This window comes from Acartia tonsa, chromosome 10, assembly GCF_053477335.1.
Source record: "Acartia tonsa isolate MP-2025a chromosome 10, ASM5347733v1, whole genome shotgun sequence".
NCBI classification, from domain to species: Eukaryota; Metazoa; Arthropoda; class Copepoda; order Calanoida; family Acartiidae; genus Acartia; species Acartia tonsa.
This window is the reverse complement of record NC_137269.1, coordinates 23,560,059-23,581,054: the sequence shown is the minus strand read 5'-3', so window position 1 is coordinate 23,581,054 and position 20,996 is coordinate 23,560,059. Positions and strand designations below refer to the sequence as shown.

The window sequence follows — 20,996 nt, the reverse complement described above, 5'->3', positions numbered from 1 at the left end:
GAGGGCCTGCCTTTACCCCCCCTAATGGTTTCACACCCTGGTGAATTGTTGTGCACGCCACTAATTCTACATTTTCCCTGTTTATTTACTACTAGAAACAATTTCAGAGTAGCTTCGCTACTAGAAATAAAATTCCAACAATCTACAAATAGACAAATATCTACATTTGTATGAAGTATTTGAATTGAGGTTAGAAAATTTATCAAATACAATTTGGCTTTATATACAAAACCAATATCAGGGCTCGGCAGCCGCAAATTTAAATATTTTAAGTATATTTAGATAGACAGATTGCCATATCAGGAATAGTACAGGTTTAGACATCTAACTGATTTTTAAATTTACAAAGGATAAATTGCTCGGCGGCATATTTGTGGCTGAGTCGCGTCTAACAAACCCTGTTCTAGAGTTATACCATGTTTATGTTTACAATAATAGGTATGGAAAAAATAAAAAAAAATATTTTTTTCTTTCTAGAAAGGGAAGAATGTACTGCAATTGATGCCAACCACTATAATTAATTAGCTTAGAAATTAAATTTATTTAATTTATATATCTTACATTGTCTTACGTGAACTGGAGATTTAGTGCGCGAAGCGTACTGAAAAACTAAACTTTACTGGTGATTTTTACACCCCTTTAAGTATAATGAGGAGGGAGTAAGTAAAATGGGGCAATTGTTCAGTGATATTAAACTTAAATCATGGAGGGGGTTATAGCTTTTCCAGTATGGCTTCCAAACTGAATAATATCCCCTGGATTAGAAACTGTACAGCCATACTGAAAAATCATGTAAAGCATCGTATAACAGAGAATTTTCTACGAATATTCAATAAAAATCATAAAATTATTATTATTTTTGTTAGCCTTAATTTTTATTTTGTAGTTTTTTTCATTTTAATATCCGCGAAAAGCTGTCTATAAAACGATGCGATAAGTAACTATTTTATAATTTTTTGCCTTATGGACCAACTGAAATACAAAATTCCAATTGCTATGGTATAAAAGTGAATGCACTTCTGTCATTGAAATTTAATTTATAAGAGAAAAAAGATGATTAAAATCTTATAAATGAAAAGTACATTGTAATATTATGCTCTCTTTTTATATAATACAATATATATTAAAGAACCTAGGGATTTGGTTATGTTTGAGCCCAGAAAACTGATAATAAAACATAAAAAAGGTAAGTTAAGGGCTATAAGGTAGGCATAAGATAACACAGAACATTTATCTTGATTTTAAAGTTTTATTAAAACCAAGATAAATACTATATGGCCTGTATGAAAACAATGTGTGAATAAACATTACTGCATATTTCCTAACTTTTAGAAAACTGCCATTTGGAAAGAAAAACTTCATAAAAAATAATCCTATTAATAAAATTTGCCTGTATAAATGTATACAATATTCTTTAAAATTATTTTTAATGTTGTTCTTTTTATGTATGTACTCCCAAGAATAACAAATCGAATCTAATCTATTTCATTATTATTTTTCAAATTCTGAGGACAGGTTTCTACATTTTAACCCGATCCAATCCAGAGGCGCTCTAATAATATAAATAAGTGCATTTTATCCACCAAAGAAATCCATTTATAAACCCTCCGTTCAATTTCATCTTTACAAAGAGTTTTCTCAGAATCAAGGGATAAATGATAATTAGAGATTATTGAAAGCTTTTAAAAATTTTCTTTAAAGTCAAAATTTATGAAGAAAACAGAATTAATAGTAATTTTTTATTTTTTTTATTTATCATTTATACCTTTATCCTAGAATTTCTATTTCTATCTTTCTTAGTTTGATAAGATTTATAAGGAGGTGTTCAATTGAAGTTGCCAATTTTATATTGACTAAGCTTATAAGCTAATAACTGCTGAACCGAATAGATTCTCTATTTTAGTTAAACATCACATAGATCCTGTGATGGGTTTAGGCTATTTCATTTTCAGATATTTTCTTTTGAATAGTTTTAAGATATTCTGGTACCCGCTCCTTCTAATACAGAGCCCCTAGATGCAAGTGGCGTATAACAACAAGGATAATCATGAACTGTCAGTACATAGCTATAGGGAATTTTTTGGGGACTTATATAAAGCTTCCCTTAAGTTACAAAACTGGTCTTTAATAATTCTTTTTTGTTTATTTGATAAATATCTTAATATTTAATACATGGTACTAGGGTCTTTGGGTATAGTCCCTTTTGTGACAACGCTCCTTACGGGGCGATTCTTCGTTTTTTTCACAGTAGCCTATTTTTAGCCTGCGGGGCCAATTGCCTAGCCATGTGAGGCAATCACCTAACCCAATATAACCTAACCTGACCTAAAATAACCTATCAAAAGCCATTTTAAACTATTTGAAAGATTTTCAAAGTTCGATTATTAAAGTGAAAAAAGGTTCTTTTGTGGCTATGGTGGAAACATATGGTCAATACAGAGTGTTTATTGCTTTTTTATGTGTCCGACTAGGCATGAAATTGATTTTACCCTATTCAATTGTAGTGTGTGTACTACGCCCCAGCTCTAAGCAATACAACTTGAGAGAAAAAAATATATAATATAATAAGAGATGAAAAAAATATTAAAAGTAAAAATAAGTTCGTTTCTTAGCCCATTTTTAATACAATTGGGTGGTGTGCATTTAAAACTGTATTTTAAGGTGTTATTTAAATTTTATTAGTTTTTGTTAAGATAACCAAGATAAAAAAAGAATTTGTATGTGAGTTGATAATTTTTTGTTTTTATATATTAAAAAATATTCTAACAGAACTCTTTTCTTTTTGATTAAATGAATATAAAAATGTAATCATTAGAAAAACTATTTTATCTCAAAACTTTCCCCAAGTTTTCAAATCACACTGAATAAACTTGTTCTATAATTGTCAAGTAGATATTTGAAATAGGAAAATTTGTTTAGATAATATGATTTATCTTCAGATACAACTCCCCCCCCCCTTTCTCCATTCTGAATGTAAATATCTTAAGAAAAGACATTATGATAAAGCTGTAGATAAAATATCATCATGAAAAGTAAATTAAACTGTGGCGCCACGAATATCTTGAAGTAGCACAGCAACTCTATTACTTAGACCTGTCCGTCCGTCTGATCGTCACTATGTCCGAGTGGGTCAAGTGCAATGACTATTTCATACTTGTTCTTGTACAGTAAATATTCAAAACCACAATAAAAAGAATTTCTTCTCCAAATACTCATAATACAACTAGGTACCAAACACTCTAAAGTTTGAAACAAAATATTTTTTTTTAGTATCTAGAGCTGCGCTACTTTTGTTCATACTTGTTCTTGTTATGAATATAAGACATATTGTTTCTGACTACCAGTCCATGGACACATATTTAGAAATCAAAAGACCATATTCATTAAACATTACACAGATATTTTCATATATTTTTCTGATTAATAAAATAACCGGGTCATGTAAAGGAAACAAAGTTGAGGGGATCTAACCCTGCGGGACAATCAACTAACTTACCTTAACTTAACCTAACCTAAAACAATCTTTCAAAAGCTACTGTGAAAATTAATGTCATTCGTATATGAAAATTAAAAAAATATTTGAAAAAGGACAAATAATATTTTGAAAATATCCAAAGCTTTGTGAATATGCAATCATTCACATTCGTTGGTCTATAAAAACTTTTATGTTATGAGATCTTGATTGGTTGGTAAAAACTAGCAGTGTCTCAACTCTTCCAACAATAATTTAGATCTACAAAAGGGGTGATTGTGGGTATGAACATCAATTTTTCGTCTATTGTCCTATCTCTTTAGAATCCTGTGAATCCTTGATACATAAAATAGAAAACAATTGTATTATAAAGGAATCTTAGGTAGCTTTAATTCAATTGTTTTATTAAAATCAAACTATTCCGCCATCTTTCAAGAATTCGTCAACATATTTTGAGAAGCATCTTCAAGTATACATTATTCCATCTACCATTACTACTTTCAATTTCTTTTCTAGGAACAATTTTATCAAATATTATATGATCAATTTAAAGAAACATTTCTCTAGAATTGCATTCATATACACACATTATACTTACATGGTTTTTATAGGCAGATAGAAAGAGCGTGGTTGATATTAGAAAATTTCTACAAGCTTAAAACCATAATTATGCATTTTGTTTAAAACATTTCTTTAAAAGTACAGTATGACTAAGTAAAAAGAATGACCCCAAAAAGACAGGATGTCCAATGAAATGAGTCACTTTAGTGTAAATAAATATATGTATACTTGGTCGCAAATACAAAACTACAATATTAGATTAGACTAAAATTGGTGTTTACACCCCCCTCAATCCTTGAGAGCCCTTTATTTTAACCCCCTTCAAAAAAAATAAAAAATAGATTATATAAGTCTTTAAAACTTCTCAATTTAACCCCCTAAAAATAGTTTGGACATCTTTGAATATAAAACAAGGATAACCAAAATATTTTTTTCATCATTTTTCTGGTGATTTAAAACCAAAAATCCTAAAACAAATTACAAAATATATTTGCTTTAACGTAGCAGCGCCACTTGTAAGTCTCTTATTCTCTATTTTTCTTTAAGTCTCTCAAAGGAGATAAGGAAGTGGGTAACTTGAATCTTTAATTTTATAAAATGGTTTCTCAAATAGCTTATTATAAGAAAGAAAAAGGAGTAAATATTTTAGTCGCTAGTGATAGATCATTCTCTGTAAACAAAATTATCTTTTGCTAACTTAAAAAAAAATAAGAAAGATTAATTTATTATCATATCTCTATTAATATTTCGGAATGACATTGTTTTAGAGATCTAAAGGGATAAGAAAATGGTCGATTAATTGATGTACATCCCCATTGATGATATACAAAGTTAATCCTTCTGTAGATTAAAAATAATGGTTGAAACGTTATGAGACTCAACCTTATGAACCAACCAATCAAAATTCAACTAAAGTCCCAAACAAATAAGAAAACTTTATTATAAAACTTTGGGGATGTATGTCTCCTCCCTCCCAGCATTTTTAGCCTTTTTAATATTTCCTTTATCCCATGGCCCACTCGTGCCGACGTCCAGATACACTCACGACCTAACTTAGACAGAGACATTTCAACCAAAGAAAAATACTTTGCACCCAATTTTTTTAACAAAAATTAGAGTTCATTTTGTTATGTTAAAAATGCAACATAATTATAATTATCTAACATTAAGAAAAAAACAATGATATATATTTTTAACAGACGGTCAAGTAAATGGCAAACCATATTTTAACCAAGTAATCAAATAGTCATTAAAGTTGTTTTTGATTTTTTTACAATTATATTTCAGAATAAATTTCCCTGCCCCCCCGGTTCAACTTTTGTTTTCTTAACTTTCACCAACTACAAAAATTTGAGAGGTGGGGGAGAGGGAGAGAGAGAGAGAGAGAGTGACAGGCGGCAGAGAGAGAGAGAGACATACAGAGAGAGATCGAAAATGTAGATTTTATGTTAAACATTTAAGTTCGCCAATTAAGGAAAAAAAGCAAGTTACAAAACCCATAATCTTTAAATGTCAAAAAAGTCCAATTATGTCAATTTTTAGCGCAGAAACAGAAATATTTACATAAAAAGTAACAGTTAGTGCCAATAAATCTCTGAATATTACATTTACGTTTGAAAGGTCACGCGGAGATGGGACAATGGTCTGTTTATTACAGTCCTCAAAGTTTTATGCCAACGTTTTATTATTCGTTGGCTTAACATCTTTGGAGACTTTAGTGAATTTTGATTGGTTGATTCCATTCTTTTACTCTAATCTATGATGGATCACAACATTTCAATCAAGAAAAACAAATACATTTTCTCATAAGTGTTTGAAAGGTTAACAATATTTGATTAAAAATGACTGATTTCTATTAGACCTTATAAACTTATATAATAAGAGACGATTTAAAAAGAAAGATTAGATCAAAATATGACCATAAAAATCATTTCTAAAATCTAATCAAATTATTTAGTTACATCTATCTTATAGATATGTCTACTCTTAAAATTTTCTAAACATTTCACTAACACAATATTAATAATGATCATCGATTATACAAATTACAACTAACAAAAAGCCAACATATCGACATGTAGTTATCATTAATGACATAATTATCAAAATTAATCTAAAAAAATGGATATAGGATAAAATTGTCGCCAATTTAGGTTGCTAACATGGATACCATTTGTTAGTCAGAGCAAATAATAACATGTGATAAGATTCAAGGAATAATAAATCCATTTCTGATACTAATATTATTACCATATAACTGTTGATTTAATAACAGCACAATAGTTTAATATGGAATATCTCGCTCAGACACCTGCCCATGACATTAGTTTTGTGTAACTGGACAAAGTGTCTCAAAAATCAGCTATGTGACGTCATAAAAATGAGGGAGATGAGAGGAGAAGTGGGAAAGAAAACTCCTAAAAAAGATATGGATTATCCCTCATTTTTATGACGGCACATGGCTGATTTTTGAGACACTTTGTCCAGTTACAAGTTTTGTGTGTAAAAGTGTAAAATATGTAAATAAATGTGAATACTAATGGCCGTCATACCAGGGATCTGAAGGGATAAGACAATAACCGATAAATTGATGTACATCCAAAATGATGTTACACAAAATTACCCCTTCTGTAGATTACAATTAATTGTTGAAACGTTTGGACACTCAACTTGATATAACAACTAATAAAAATAAAATAAAAAATCCCCAAAGTTGTAAGGCTAAAGAATAAGTAAATGGTATTATAAAACTTTGGGGACTAGTTTAAAAAACAATGTCCCCAATGTCACTAAAAACTAATGTAGTAAAGCCTGTGTCAGATTTTTCTTTCTCTAAAACTCAAACATTTGATGGATGTTTTATGTAAGTATGTTCTTTTGGTGTCTCTTAGTGTTGTGTGTGTGTGTGTGTGTGTGTGTGTGTGTGTGTGTGTGTGTGTGTGTGTGTGTGTGTGTGTGTATGAATACTAAAATCTAGCACCAAAAATATTTCAAAATGTCAATCATAAACAGTTAGTGAAAACTTTAGCCAATTTTTTGGAGGATTTTTGTTTACTTGATTAATTGATTTTTGCCATTGCTTATTAAGTAAGATCTGTTAGTTGATAGCTATGCAAAACCCCCAAAAATTACGATATGTTTCTATTCTATCGTTTAAATCATCACAATAATAAACTTAATGATATTTTTAAGCTGCAAAGATTGAAACGTTAATTAGATTAATTAGGATACAAAAAAAACTAATATTGATCTATCTCTGTTTACTGCAACATAAGCAGACATTTGTGTGTATGTATAAAAGAAAGTTTACATTCAAGGAATAAAGGAAAATTAATGCCAGAAAAAAGTAATCTTTCGATTTTTATGAACTTAAAACTTAAAAATTTAATATTTTTACCATAAATTTAATCTTTTAATTTGATAAAATTAAATGCACCCAAATTTAATGCAGCTTTTTTATAGTGCCTATAAAAATGACGCCATACTGGCACACCATTGGTCAAGTGAAATGTATACTGGACTGCAATTGTTAATTTAGTCTGTGTATTGGCCTATCATTGGTCATTTGTATTGTATAACGTCATTTTTTTATAGTCACTATAAAGATCTTCAAAATTATGTAGACTGAAGTAAAAATTTTCTTGTGTTGATCTATCTCTAATAATCCAAATATTATTGTGTTGTCTGAGAGAGAGGGGACAATTCGTTGGCTTAACAGTTTTGTGGACTTTAGTCAATTTTGATTGGTTGATTCATTTACTTGAGTGTTCAAACGTTCCAACGACTAATTTTAATCTACGGAAGGGCTAAGTTTGTTTATCATACTTGGGGATGTACATTATTTTATCGGCCATTGTCCTATCCCTTTAGATCCCTGCTGTGTTGTAGCTAGGTGCATGAACACAATTATAATTACCAACCTATAAGCACAGACAAACACTGTAAGAATATCATTCCTATGTATTAAAATATCTTATATGGATCATGGAAAGAAAACGAAGTAGTGGGTTTTGTCATATTTTCCTATTTCTAGCCACTGCGGGACTAATTTCCCAACCCTACGGGGCAATCAAAACATTTACCTAACCTTACCTAAAATAACTATTTCGTTTTCTTTTCATGATCACCAAATTTTAATTTTTAATGAAAATTTTATTCAATTAAACTTTTCTAGAATTGTTTTGAAGTTTGATTTATACAATTTAACAGAATTATAATAGTTTAACATTGTTTTAATTAAAAGATGAAAAAGCTTAAAATATCGTAATCAAAATTAATTTTTTTTACAGTGTGAAATAAATATATGCATTGCACTGTTCATACTAAGTACAAAAGTACAAATTAATGTCTTAATTAGAGAAAATAAAGCTTCAAATTTTCATACCAAATATAGAATTTTTGACTTAATATTTCATTAAAGCTTTTAGATCATTCGTGAAGAATCCTTTGATTAATCAGCATCTACTTTATTACTCTCTTGGTCCGTCAGTGTGTCTGTAATGCTCTTGGGAAATAATGAATCTAATTAGAAATTGTATTTCCCGGTTGCTTTTAAAGACGGATGAAATTAGTTCATTCTTGTTTGTAAAATCTATTTTATATTAAAAGATGTCCTTGTTTTTTAAGGTTTATAAATAATAAGATTACACCCAAAAAAAATTATAGTTATCTGATAAAAATCTTTATGCGGCATGATTTTGTAAAATCATAAGGAAATACATAAAATGATGGTAGTTTCAATATAAAAATGAAAACCATATGTACAGTCATTCCCTTTATAGTTGTTACAGCATTTTAAGGATATGGGATTTTGAAAATTATTGAATGAAAAATCCGCGAAAATATGATTATTTCTTAATAATTTACAGCGATTTACGACCTTTCATTTACAAATTATCCAACTTACTACTTAAATATTATGAAATGTTAGGGGAAAAATAAATTTTCTTCAAATGCCTAAACCTTTTATTTGGTTGTTTAAGCCATAAGTTTTAAGAAAAATGATTTGCACTATAAGACTTGCTACTATAACAGCAAAAATCATCACTTCTGTATGTAGCGCAGCGATAACATAGTTAGATAAATATAGCAATTGGATCAGTTAATAACATAATGACTAATTAAGAACTAAAGTTTTCACATAAGAAAATTGCATAATTTTTGAGTAAATTTTGTATCAATTTTTTAATTGGTTTATGGCAAAAAGGAAGTCAGTTTGCTTATTGATAATTTAGGGATGTATGGACATAACTTAGTTATAGGTGTGCTTCGCTACTAAAGAGGAAATAAGTGCAGAGTTAAAATAACAAGTTTTTATAAAACTTCTTTTTGCTGTAAGATTTAAAATTGTTTTATCAAGGAAAAAAATAAACATTAAAGGTTAGGGAATTTTTCAGTGTTTAAATAGTTTGGACTCTAAAAATCTTTTATCGAAAAATATATTTTTTTTTATGAAATAATTTCTGTTTTTTTACTTCCCATTAACAATTACAAAGCGAAAGCTCTCCTAACTATTTCTTTACCTAAAATCCCCAAAACTAAAACACGTTTTAAAAAAAGTTTGTTTTGGTTGAAGCAAAATTATCAAGTATCTTATTAGCTACGTAAATCAGGTTCGATAAAAGTCCGATCCAAAATAATTTCTTATCAAATATTTTTTCAGCAACCCAACTCAAAAAAGATCACATTTGTTGAACTGACAAATATATATTTTTTGCTTTCCATAAACAAATTCTCTTTGCTATAAATCTTTCCTTTTATTGCGCAGATTTAGCGAGTGATAAATGTTCGTAGATTTTTTTTGCGGCTCTTTCATTTCTTATTTAGAATCAGTTTGCAAGATGCAATTTTTTCAGCACGCAAATAATGTGTTCTTTTCATCTTAGCTTCTCTTGTTCTGAAAGGCTGTTTGTAACTCTATTAGTTTAATCCAGAAATTTTTCCATTCATATATTAATTTTCTTATTAAATGAAATTTTTACAATTAACTGCCTGTGTTCAATTTCATTAAAGACACTGTAACACTCAGTAAAGAGCGACTCAAAATTTAAATTGGGAGAGCGTGATTTCACACCCCCCTGGCTAATTGATGTGCAAGCCACTGGTAAAACTATAAATCCTGTGTTATTTTTTCAAGTTTAATTTTTTAAAAATTTCCACTACTACTTTCCGTGTTGTGACTATATACGGCCTTGTCTCGACTGCAATTTTTTCTACTGCTAATGGGTGACAATAGAATAGGGGTAGATGTATGTATATACATATATGTGGTGTGCAAAAAAGGGGTTTAGTGGGTGCTGAGTACTTTTAATGGCCAGAAGAAATGACAATGCACATAATGATTCTTTAGCAAAAGTTTAGACTTAAATTCTATGCAATATACTAAATATGCCTAAAGTATTTATTAAAGTTTCCAAAATTATTTAGGGTCTCATTATTTTGATCATGGTAATTTTTGAATTAGCTTTTAGCTGTGCTCTTTTGGGGATATGTTCACTAATGAAAGCACCAAAAGACCTACATTGCTTTCCTTACTAGTCTGGCTGTTTGGGAGATCTTTTGCTTCAGACCAAAACCTTACTAAACTTTAAATTAATATGTATTTCTAAAGGAAATAATCATTATTCAAAGATAGCTTCGCCCAAAATAAAAAGTGGAAAGAAAAAAAATATGTGTCATGTCCTACTAGCGAAAGCTGTTTGACCACATACCAATACATACCTAGAGACCAGTCCTTAAACACACACACACATACATACATACATACACACAGACAATAAAACAAACACATACATACAGACAGACAGACACCCCTGCACTAAAACTAACCCATGACAAGGCGCTTATTTTATATGAAGGTTCTTTTTCAAGTCTGAGAGTTATTTTCTTTTCACTCAGAGATACAGGGATGCGACAATGGATGAAATATTAATCTTCCGTAATTATAATGTGTCAGACTCTTCTGCCTTTGAAAGCTAGAAAATTTCGCGGATCTTTAAGATTAATTCAATATTGTCCCTTATCACAATTATATCTTTTGAAAGTTGAAAATAAAAGTCAAATATCTAAATTTAAACTTATATTTATATTTTAAGAAAAAAAAAACACATATTAAGAAGTATTTATAAATAATTAAGAAATTGAAAACAATATTTATTATGTTTATTAATTAAAATTTAATATGAATTTGTGTGTATTTTAACAACTTCCCCCTCTAGTTCCTTGTTGGTTTACAGGAGTTTTAACTAAAGTTTGAGAAATAATTCGCCATTAATTTAATTAAAGGCAAAGCAAATGATCTTTTTCTAATTCAAGTACAAAATTCAACATTATATTTATTTTTAAAGTACAAATTCTACCTTAGCATATAATATTGAGTGGTAAGGTTGGGGAGAGAGAGACAGCGAAAGTACAATAGCCTTTAAATTTATCTTACTATCAATTTTAAAGGAAGAACTTAGACTAAAAAGGAGAGAAATATTTATTTATTTGAGTAAAGTTTTATCCAGTTGTGTGCACAGGTTTTTGCTGGTAAGTTATAATTTTTGAGGGTAGGTCTTCCCAATTTCTATTTTAATTGGCGTTGATACCCGCGCACTTATATTTTTATTCCACTATGAATACCTTGATTCTTTATAAATATGCGAAAATAGATTTTTTTAGATTCTTAATATTAAAGTAAAAAGTCCCTAGTTGTTATGATTTTAGAAATTTTCCAAGTTTCGTGGCTCCGGGCAAAACATAATATATTTTTCAATTCTGCCAAAGTGTGCAAATTTTTGCAATTCTTGTCTACGTGGAAATCCGCACCCCTCCCCCTCACTATTTTTCTGTCTCTGCAAAGTCTTAATCTCTCTCCCCCCCTCTCTCTCTTATTCCTTCTTTTTTGTATGTCTATCTTAATATTTCTACTTTTATATCTATTCATTTTTTCTATTAGTTTGTCTATTTCGTACTTTTTTTATTGTTTTATTTCTATCCTATTTCCCTTCTAAATAATTGTAATTTCTTCTCATAGTAGTTTTACAAATAAATATTTTTAAAACTAATAGTATCATCCCCCCCCCTCATCCGTATTTTTAAAATTAAACTTTATTAAATTATTAAATTAAACTATTTCTTAAATACACTAACCTATTCTAAAGAGGCAATAAAATTAAACTACTTCATTTGAAAAAAAAAATAATGAAGGGGTGTGTTTGGTTTTTCTTTTTCCATTGAAGAGATACAACAATTTATTTTAGAAGCTCTACTTTCTATTGGAAAGAATTATATTTTGTTCATTGTTGGTTTACAATAATTTGCACAACTAAAGCAGTAGGGTGGCTGACAATATTTCTCTTCTGTTAAAAATATAATCAAAATAATATCTTAGTGTATCTTAGTTAAATTTTGCTTAATGATAACCTGGACAAACGTCCAGCTAAGACAGAACTTTCATTACACGACCTTTGTTGTATAGCTGTCTTCATTGTAAAGGGTGATGGGTTGCACCTGTATAAGGGCCAAAAATTTCTCCTTTAGATACTTTTTATATTCATGCCACTGATATAGCATCAGTAAAGTAAATAAGTCCTCTCCGGGAGGAATTCAAAAGTTGCAACACTTTATTTGGTCATGAAAAGAAAACAAAGGTGAGGGTTTTATCGTATTTTCACAGTAGCTTTTAATAGGTTACTTTAGGATAGGTTAGGTAAATTTTAATGATTACCCCGCAGTGGCTAGAAATGGGAAAAAGCTACTGTAAAAAAAGACGAACCCGCTACTTCTTTTTCTTTCCATGGTCCCTTTATTTAAGGAAAGAGAAATATTTTGGTTGTCCAAACTGTAAGAGCTATTAGTGGTAGAACTAAAATTATAGTTTCGCCAGAGAAATCAAACAATTGGTTCTAAACTTATGACTTACACATTTGAAGTAGCGCAGCAATTCCAACTGTCTGTGCGTCCTTCTGTTCGCAAAAAACGGTTAGGAGGATACATGACTTTTTCGTATGTTATCATATGTATAAAGATGTTGAATTAGGTATAAGCTTTATAAAACTGACGAATGAACAAATACATCATATTTATAATCTCATTCTTTTTATCAAATCAACTATAAAGCTGTAAGTGAAATCAATGAAACTTAAATTATTTCTATATCTTTGGCTGTTTAAAAACGCCAACCCTTCTGTGACTCTCTTGATTTTGATTAATACAACCTAACCTAAGAAAACTAAGGTTTTCAGTACCCTAATATCAAAATAATGAATCCCTCTCCTATCTCTTTAAATCTGTACTGGTATAATTATTGGGGGTGTCAAACTTGGCTGCCTTTATGTGCTAAACTTACAACATACTGTAAAAATTTTGTTCAATTTATGAAAATTGTATGAAAACAATTTATTTAAAAATCTTATTGAATTTTACTTTTGTTAAATGTAAGTATAATTTTTCTTAGCTTGTTATTGTTGTGCAACTTATAGAAATTGTTTTACATATAATATTATTTTCTTACAAAAAAGATTAATTTGAGTGTAATTAATTAATTTTTTAAGAGTGTATCCACTGGCTTGTCCAAAAACTCCACCCCTGAACACCTGAAGCTAAGCTAAATTTATTGATTAGAAATCCAATAAAACCATGCCTCCAAGAATAAAGGAATCAGAAAAAAATGTTAAAAAAAAACAACATTGAGTTTATTTAATATAATTAAGTATTAGAAATGTTAAAAAGGTTTAAATAAAACTAAAATTTACGATAGCCTAAACCAGAAAAATCTACATAATGAAAACCTCTTCATGATATATTATGCTTGCTTAAGATGATTTAATTATTCCTTAGTCTTTGAGAAACTTAGACCAAAAACCCGCCCTGCAATATTTCACCTATTTGTAAGTTTACTATCATTTACCCACTTCCTTTTTTCACACACGCATACACACACACACACACGCACCCACACACACATACACACTCCTCAAAACGTTGAATAATCCACGTTTCCCCCATATTTTAGATATCGTTTAATTTGAACAGCCATAAAAGGACATCCTAGATTCCATAAAAAGGGTCATATCAATTTTTCCAAGGGGGGGGGGGGGGGATTTGAAATGGGTGTCTATGGTTGTATCAGGCGTGATAATTAGATTGGCACTTTCTCATACCTTTTCAAAAGCGTTGCTGCTCTAAAATTTTGGTCTGTGCGTCTTAATAACCTTTTCATTTATCTGAAATTCTTCAAGATAATTCATAGAACTTTTCGAAACACATAAACAAGCGAATCAACCATAATATTCTTTTTTCTTCAGGGATCTAAAGGGATAAGACAATGGCTGATATATTGATGAACATTCCCACTGATAATACACAAATTTTCCCCTTCTTTAAATTACAATAAGGGATTGGAACGTTTGGACACTTAACTAAATGAACCAACCAATCAAAATTCCATAAAGTCCCCAAAGTTGCTAAACCAAAAAATAAGAAAACGTTATTATAAAACTTTGTGGACTAGTATAATAAAAAGCCCAATGCCCCCTCTCTCCCTGCTTTAATTAGTTACAACAATATTATAGAATTGTCCTCTTTGATTATTATCTACGCAACTTAAGGGCATATTTGTCCCTGTTTTCACATATATATGGGCTAATTCATTTTATTGGCTTGCGCTTCCTAATACATCCTTGAACGATTGAGTATCAATAAATTTTTATTGGCGCAGCTACCTTTCAAAGTTATTAATAGATATTTCTCGGATTGTATTATAAACAGTTTTCCGCGGATATAAAATGTACAATTATAAGATTAAAACCAGTTTTTTTCATCCCCGAGATGCCGACGGCACGGACTAAAAAAACTGGCTTTAATCTTATCTTTGTACATTTTTAAATTCGTAGATATAACACGAGGCTAGACCTATTTTTTTGGTATGGCTGAGAACAGGTTCTCTTCCACCGGATATTTATCGGTTTCGAATAAATACGAGAAATTACATTTTTTTCATTTTGCAAGTCACAAAAATACAGTTTTTTTTTTTTGGGGGGGGGGGGGGGATAGAGCAAAAAGGTGTAATGTACAAGCTACTTAGGAATTACAATAATTTAGTTTGGCAGCTCTAAAGTTGGCAAAACTATGTTAACAAATTAAAACTTAATGTAGGTGAACTAAATAACAATTTTTAGATCTCCTACTTTTATTTCCTTTCTTTCCTTGTGCAAGAATTTTTAGAATCGCCACTACTCTATAATTTAGTTAATGTGCTATTTACTTTACCCAGATTTCAATACAAAATCAAGGGTCCCCTGACGTTACCGAACCTAAATTTGCAATTTTAATCTGAATGTAATTTCTAAATCAGAGTCATTAATGTATGATAGTTCTTATATATTTCTTTCTCATACAAAAAAAATGTTATAGACTATTATTGTTGTGATAGTCCATGTTCTAGTTTTAAATAACACATGTTGTTTTATTATCAATTAAATTTCTCAATCAAATAATTTTATAGCAAATCAAACTATCTTATGTTTCAATTTTGAAAACTATTTCAATTCTTTATATATGGACATAAAACTTTGTGACTTTAACGAATAAAAGAGAGGTAGCTTATTTTTATTAGAAAAATAGGTTTTTCATAGTTTTCAAAATTTTGTTACTGGAATTTTTCAAAATAAAAATTGCATCGTAGGGAAAGGTGTTTGATGCTAGACAAATAGCCTAAAACCACCTAAAAACAACAACCCATTCAGAACTGCAGTTTCCGAGATCTTTAGCTTCAGACAAAAATCTCAATACTATATAAAATGGAACAAAGAAGTTTTTAAAAAATATTCTAAAATCTATAATCAAAATGGTCAAAATTGTATTTAGTTGAAGGTTATTTGTTTAAATTGTTAAGATTCTGTTACTACATTTAGCAGGTTTATAAATTCATAAAGCCCTTCAAAAATGTCAAATAAATTCAGCTAATACTGCCTTACCAAAGAGGGAGATGACACTAGCGCATAAAATATACACTTTTCTTTCATATAATACTTATAAGCTATGCAAAGTAAAAAGTACCTATATAAGATTTGATGGAAAAATTCAATTATCTTCAATTATCCTACCCTATATCACTGCTGATTTTTCTAATCCTACTCCGTATGTGTTTTATGTGTGTATGTAGTTGGGTTGGTAAAATTATTCTTAATCCCTTGAAAAGTTATTCTAGAATAGATATATATGCCATCGCGGATTTTAAAATGAAAATTATATTATTAAAACCATTTATGTTGACACTAAGGTGCAGAAGGCGCAGGTCAATAAAACTCTAATTAATAATCATTAATTTTATTTTAATATTCGTGGAAAATTGTCTGTAATTCGATGCTATACATGGTTTTTCAGATGGCTGAGAACCGGTACTAATCCACCGGACATTAATTATTTTCGATTGGTTAATCAAATTAATCTTCTAAAAAGTTAAAGAAAATGTCATATTATATATCTTTTAATGAAATAGAAAGATTTTCAAATACCAAATTGTTTTATGTATTGGAAAATATGTGTTAAGAATTAATATGACATTAAGGAAATCTATTGACTGCTAGGAGAATAAAAATATGGAAAGAGATTTTATGGCTCTCTTGTCCATAACAAATAACAATTTATAAATCAGGGACCATTATTCAGTTTTATTTTGGTATTGTCAGCATAAATATTTCTTTAGGTGCATTATATTATTTGTTTAAACTAGTAATTCAGCCTTTTTTTTGGTCTAATTTTGACTGTTTTTATGCCATCGTAGCTTAATGGTCACACATTTAGTTAAATCTAGAAATAAAGATGTAGGTAAATGAGCTTAAAATTATTTGATTTTTTGGAAGTTTTTAAGATTAATAATGATAGAACTACTTCATTGCATCCCCAGCCTTATTAAAATTAATAAATTTGTTGATTCCTTTATCTCAAGAAAAAAACACAAACGTACCTTCAATGAATTTTTATGACCAAGTATTTCTGCTTGTGAAAACGCAAACGCGCTCCCGCGCCCATCAACTCAACAAGTTGAGCAAAAAATATGTGAGAAAATGTCCTTGTCACCCATTATTCGCGGCCAGTTTTATATAGGGTTTGAGGGGGGGGGGGGGGGGAGGAGGCACATAAACTAAAAGCTATGTTAGAAGTAATTTTTTTATATTAGCTTTTCATTGACCTTTCCTAAACTTATTGAAATTATTATGATAGGCGAATTAATCTAATGAAGGATTAAATATGCAAGTATACATGGTATAGGTATGCCTAGGTATTTTTATGCCTATATTGTAAATACGTATGTGTACATATAGGGAAAATCCAATGATATGGACAAACAATCATCTATTATTTAAAGAATATCCCCAAAAAACATGTCTTTTATGACTTATTTTTTTGTAATTGAATGAAGATATCTGAAACTTTTTATCCTATAAAGTTCATTGCTACAATTACATTATCTAAAATGTTATCCATCGGTGTAACGGTTGCCTACATAATTTCATACTTACATATTAAAGAACCCATGGATTTTAAACATGTTGGTGTACAAAAACCAAATCACGTAAATTAATTAGTTTTGAACAGAAATTCTCTTTATTTTGGCTTTCTGGCTATTTCAGAAATTTTGATAGAAATTTTACTAATCAAAAAGTTTCAGAAAATAAACCTTATAAATTTAAATAAAAAATACAAGACAAAAATAAGGCTTCAGGATTAATTTTAAAGGTAAATAGCTTTAAATTTGAGACGTAATAATTTTATAAATTATACTTAAAGGCCTCTACGGGCACTTAAAAGTGGAGGAGGGGGGTTATTATTTTTTAGGTCAATTTCTCTTTGGAGGGTGAATGTACCCTTCCTAAAAATAGTTATAAACCTTCACAGACCTATGAGAAGCTACATTGTAAAGGATAAATATCGGTTCAGCGGTTAACGAGATCCTTCGGTACACATACACACAGATACACAGACTGAGATATTTTGACTTTATTATAACAAGGATTGTTTGGTTTTTGCAATTGAACGCGATTAGACAAGTGGATTCTCTATTACATATGCATAATATTTTATGCAACATTAAACTTTCAAACAACAACTTTTACTACATTTTCTTCCTTAATTAAAAGAATCTTTTTTGACATTCTTAGACTCTTTTTGCTGTTTAAAGTATAATTTATTTATTAAAATGTCAAAGTCTTCAAAATAGTAAATGAAAGAAAAAGTATCCGTTTGGCAGTAAATGAATCGCGGTTTTTAGATTATTATATTTTTTGTGCTTGTTTCTTAATAACTTTTTAAGCTAAGTAATTTTCAAAATAAATGTTTGTGGTTAAAATAAGTTGAAAATTTCTTTTTGTATATAATTTAAAAACCTTATTAGATTCAGCACATTTTTTCAAAATACATAAATTTTAATAAAGAGGTTTCTTCTTTTTTTGGCGCCACAAACTTATCCGCCAATCAAAAATGTTGAAATGAAATTTCTTGAGGATAATAGCATAGTGTTGTAGAAAATTTATTGGCCTAGAACCATCCCGGGACCTGTGTAAAGCTTCCTTTAATGGAGAACGTAATCGGTTCAATATTTTTCGAAATCTTAAGCTGCAGACAAATAAACCTTACTACTTTAAATAATAAGATATGAAAAACATAAAAGTCGGTAATTTAATTTTAAAACAAAATTCGTACTTTCATTTAAACCCAAAATCATAATCCTTAAAAAGTGTTTCATAAAGCTTAAATTAAGCTTTTACTTTGATCAAAATCGCCAAAAAATGTAAGAATGAATGATTAAAATACATTTTTCATTTAATAGTTTATTCTACAAGAAAAGAGGTTTTATAGTAATGGAGGGAGGGGGGGGGGGGGAGATATGAATGAAACATTAGGAGAAGGATTTATATTCTATATGGCCACTTCAAATAACCCCCACCCCCTTACCCTATTTTTTATCTCTTTAAAATGGCTGAGAGAGTATATAAGTATGAAACCCCTTCTTTCTCCTCCCCCTCTTTTTTCCTACTTGATCTATGGATAAAATCTAGAATCTTGTCTTAAGCTACTTTCCCTCGGCTACAATTCCCAACAAAACTCTCTATTTCTCTCTCCTTCAATATCTCTCTTTCTCTTCCCGTCTCTCTCTATATACGATGTCTCTCTACGACTACTATTCTCCCTTACCCCCGTCCCGTGGCTCCTTCCCCCTCTTTTACATATATCTTCGGGGTAAGTTACATAGACCACAAATGGTATAGACTAAATTTTAGATTTTAAAAAGAAAATAATATTTTTGAGTTAAAACTATGTTAAGTATTGGGCTTTATGGCGTTTTATTTTATTAAAATGTATCTACATCAATGAAATAAGAAGGTTCTTGAAATTAATTACACCTTCTTTTTTTACATAGAAAATTACTTTTATAATTTTAAATAAGTTGGAATATAAAGTTTTTATGTAGTAAGACGATTCTAAATATTTTGTTTAGTCTGCAAAGTTTATTCTATGTTAAAATTGTGAATGTGCTACGAAAATTTCACTTCTCCCCCCCCCTTCCCTTAGAACATATCTTCCCCACTTCCCATACCATTTTACCCCACATATGCCTAGACATGCCTACACACACACACACACACACAAATTTATATATATGTACAATACATAAACCAAAGGACTAAACATTCCTAAATTTCCATAATTTATATAAATCCAATAATAACGACTATTAGTTTATTTTTAAGGATTGGGCAGTTATAGAAAAACTAATTTGACCACAGTAATTTAAAGTAACTGACAAGCCGAAAGCGATCGAGAGGGAGAGAGTGTAGGGGAAAATTATATTACCTCATGTAACTACATATAACATCATACAGGACATGTGAATTTTCACAAACAGTTAATAACTTTATTTCACTATTCTATACAGAGTATTAATCCACTGTGGCTGCTATACAGCTTTGTAAATCATGTGTACTTGTTGCAAATGTCACTTTTTCATGTATTTTTTTTTTGAAATAACCATAAAAATATAAGTGTGGGCTACAATAATAGTAATATATCCCTTAGGGATGTCACTATTGGTTCGGTCAGAACACGACTAAGGAGTAAGGATTGAGTAAGAGGGTTGGAGGGGTGGGAGGGAAGGGTGGGGGCAGTTTTCAGGGATGCTTCCCCTCTTTTTCTAGACATGAAAATTTCGCCAACCATCCTTCTTTTCGCCGCAACCATCGCCTCGCGCACCCCCAGCGCACCCCCGTGCCCCCCAAATGTAACCCCCCCGTCCGAGCCACCACGTCGGGTGCGCCGCTTCGTATTTCTTCCCTCTGGCATTTCCCTCACCTGTGTTTGTGAGTGTGTGTATATGTGTATGTGTGTGTGTGTGTGTGTGTGTGTGTGTGTGTGTGTGTGTATGTGTGTGTGTGTATGTGTATGTGTATGTGTATGTGTGTAAGTGTGTGTGTGTGCTGTTACACACATTCTCTCTATATGTCTAGCGGTATAGCTGCTCCGTATGTAATGCTCCAATCATCCTTTCTGAAACGACCACAAAATATGTCATGATAAAAGAAACACTGAAATTTTTAGTTACTGTCAGGATGTTTAAAGTGGTAGTACACCGTGTTCCAGAAAAACCAAAAAATGACAAAAAATCATAGAGAGTGTATATTTTAAAATTTTGATGAAATTTTATTTAAATAGCAATAAGTATCCATATATCTTTCAATATAATGGCGAAATTTTAAATATCTCCATCCTGGCTGTTACAGGATGCCAGCAAACCTGGCAGGGTCATACAGGTAAAGAGCAAAAGTATTTTGTTTGCCTTAAACTAAGCATTTTAAGTTACCAAATACTAAAATATCCTATACCAGTACATAACAATATCAAATTTAGGTGTTTAAGTCAATTTCAGGGTCCAGGTATGATCCTGCAGGTCCTGATCCCTCAGAAATCTTTTAACAGCTCT

The 20,996-nt window shown here is 30.1% G+C and overlaps 1 protein-coding gene across 1 annotated transcript in view; it reads right to left on the bottom strand.

Moving 5' to 3' along the window:
* The window catches only part of LOC145329668 (uncharacterized), a 131,264-nt gene extending 111,136 nt beyond the window's left edge, over positions 1–20,128 (bottom strand). The window contains exon 1 of the mRNA XM_080174016.1: positions 19,874–20,128. The gene's annotated coding sequence lies outside the window, so the exon portion shown is untranslated. The remainder of the gene's footprint in view (positions 1–19,873) is intronic.
* Positions 20,129–20,996: the final 868 nt, after the last annotated feature.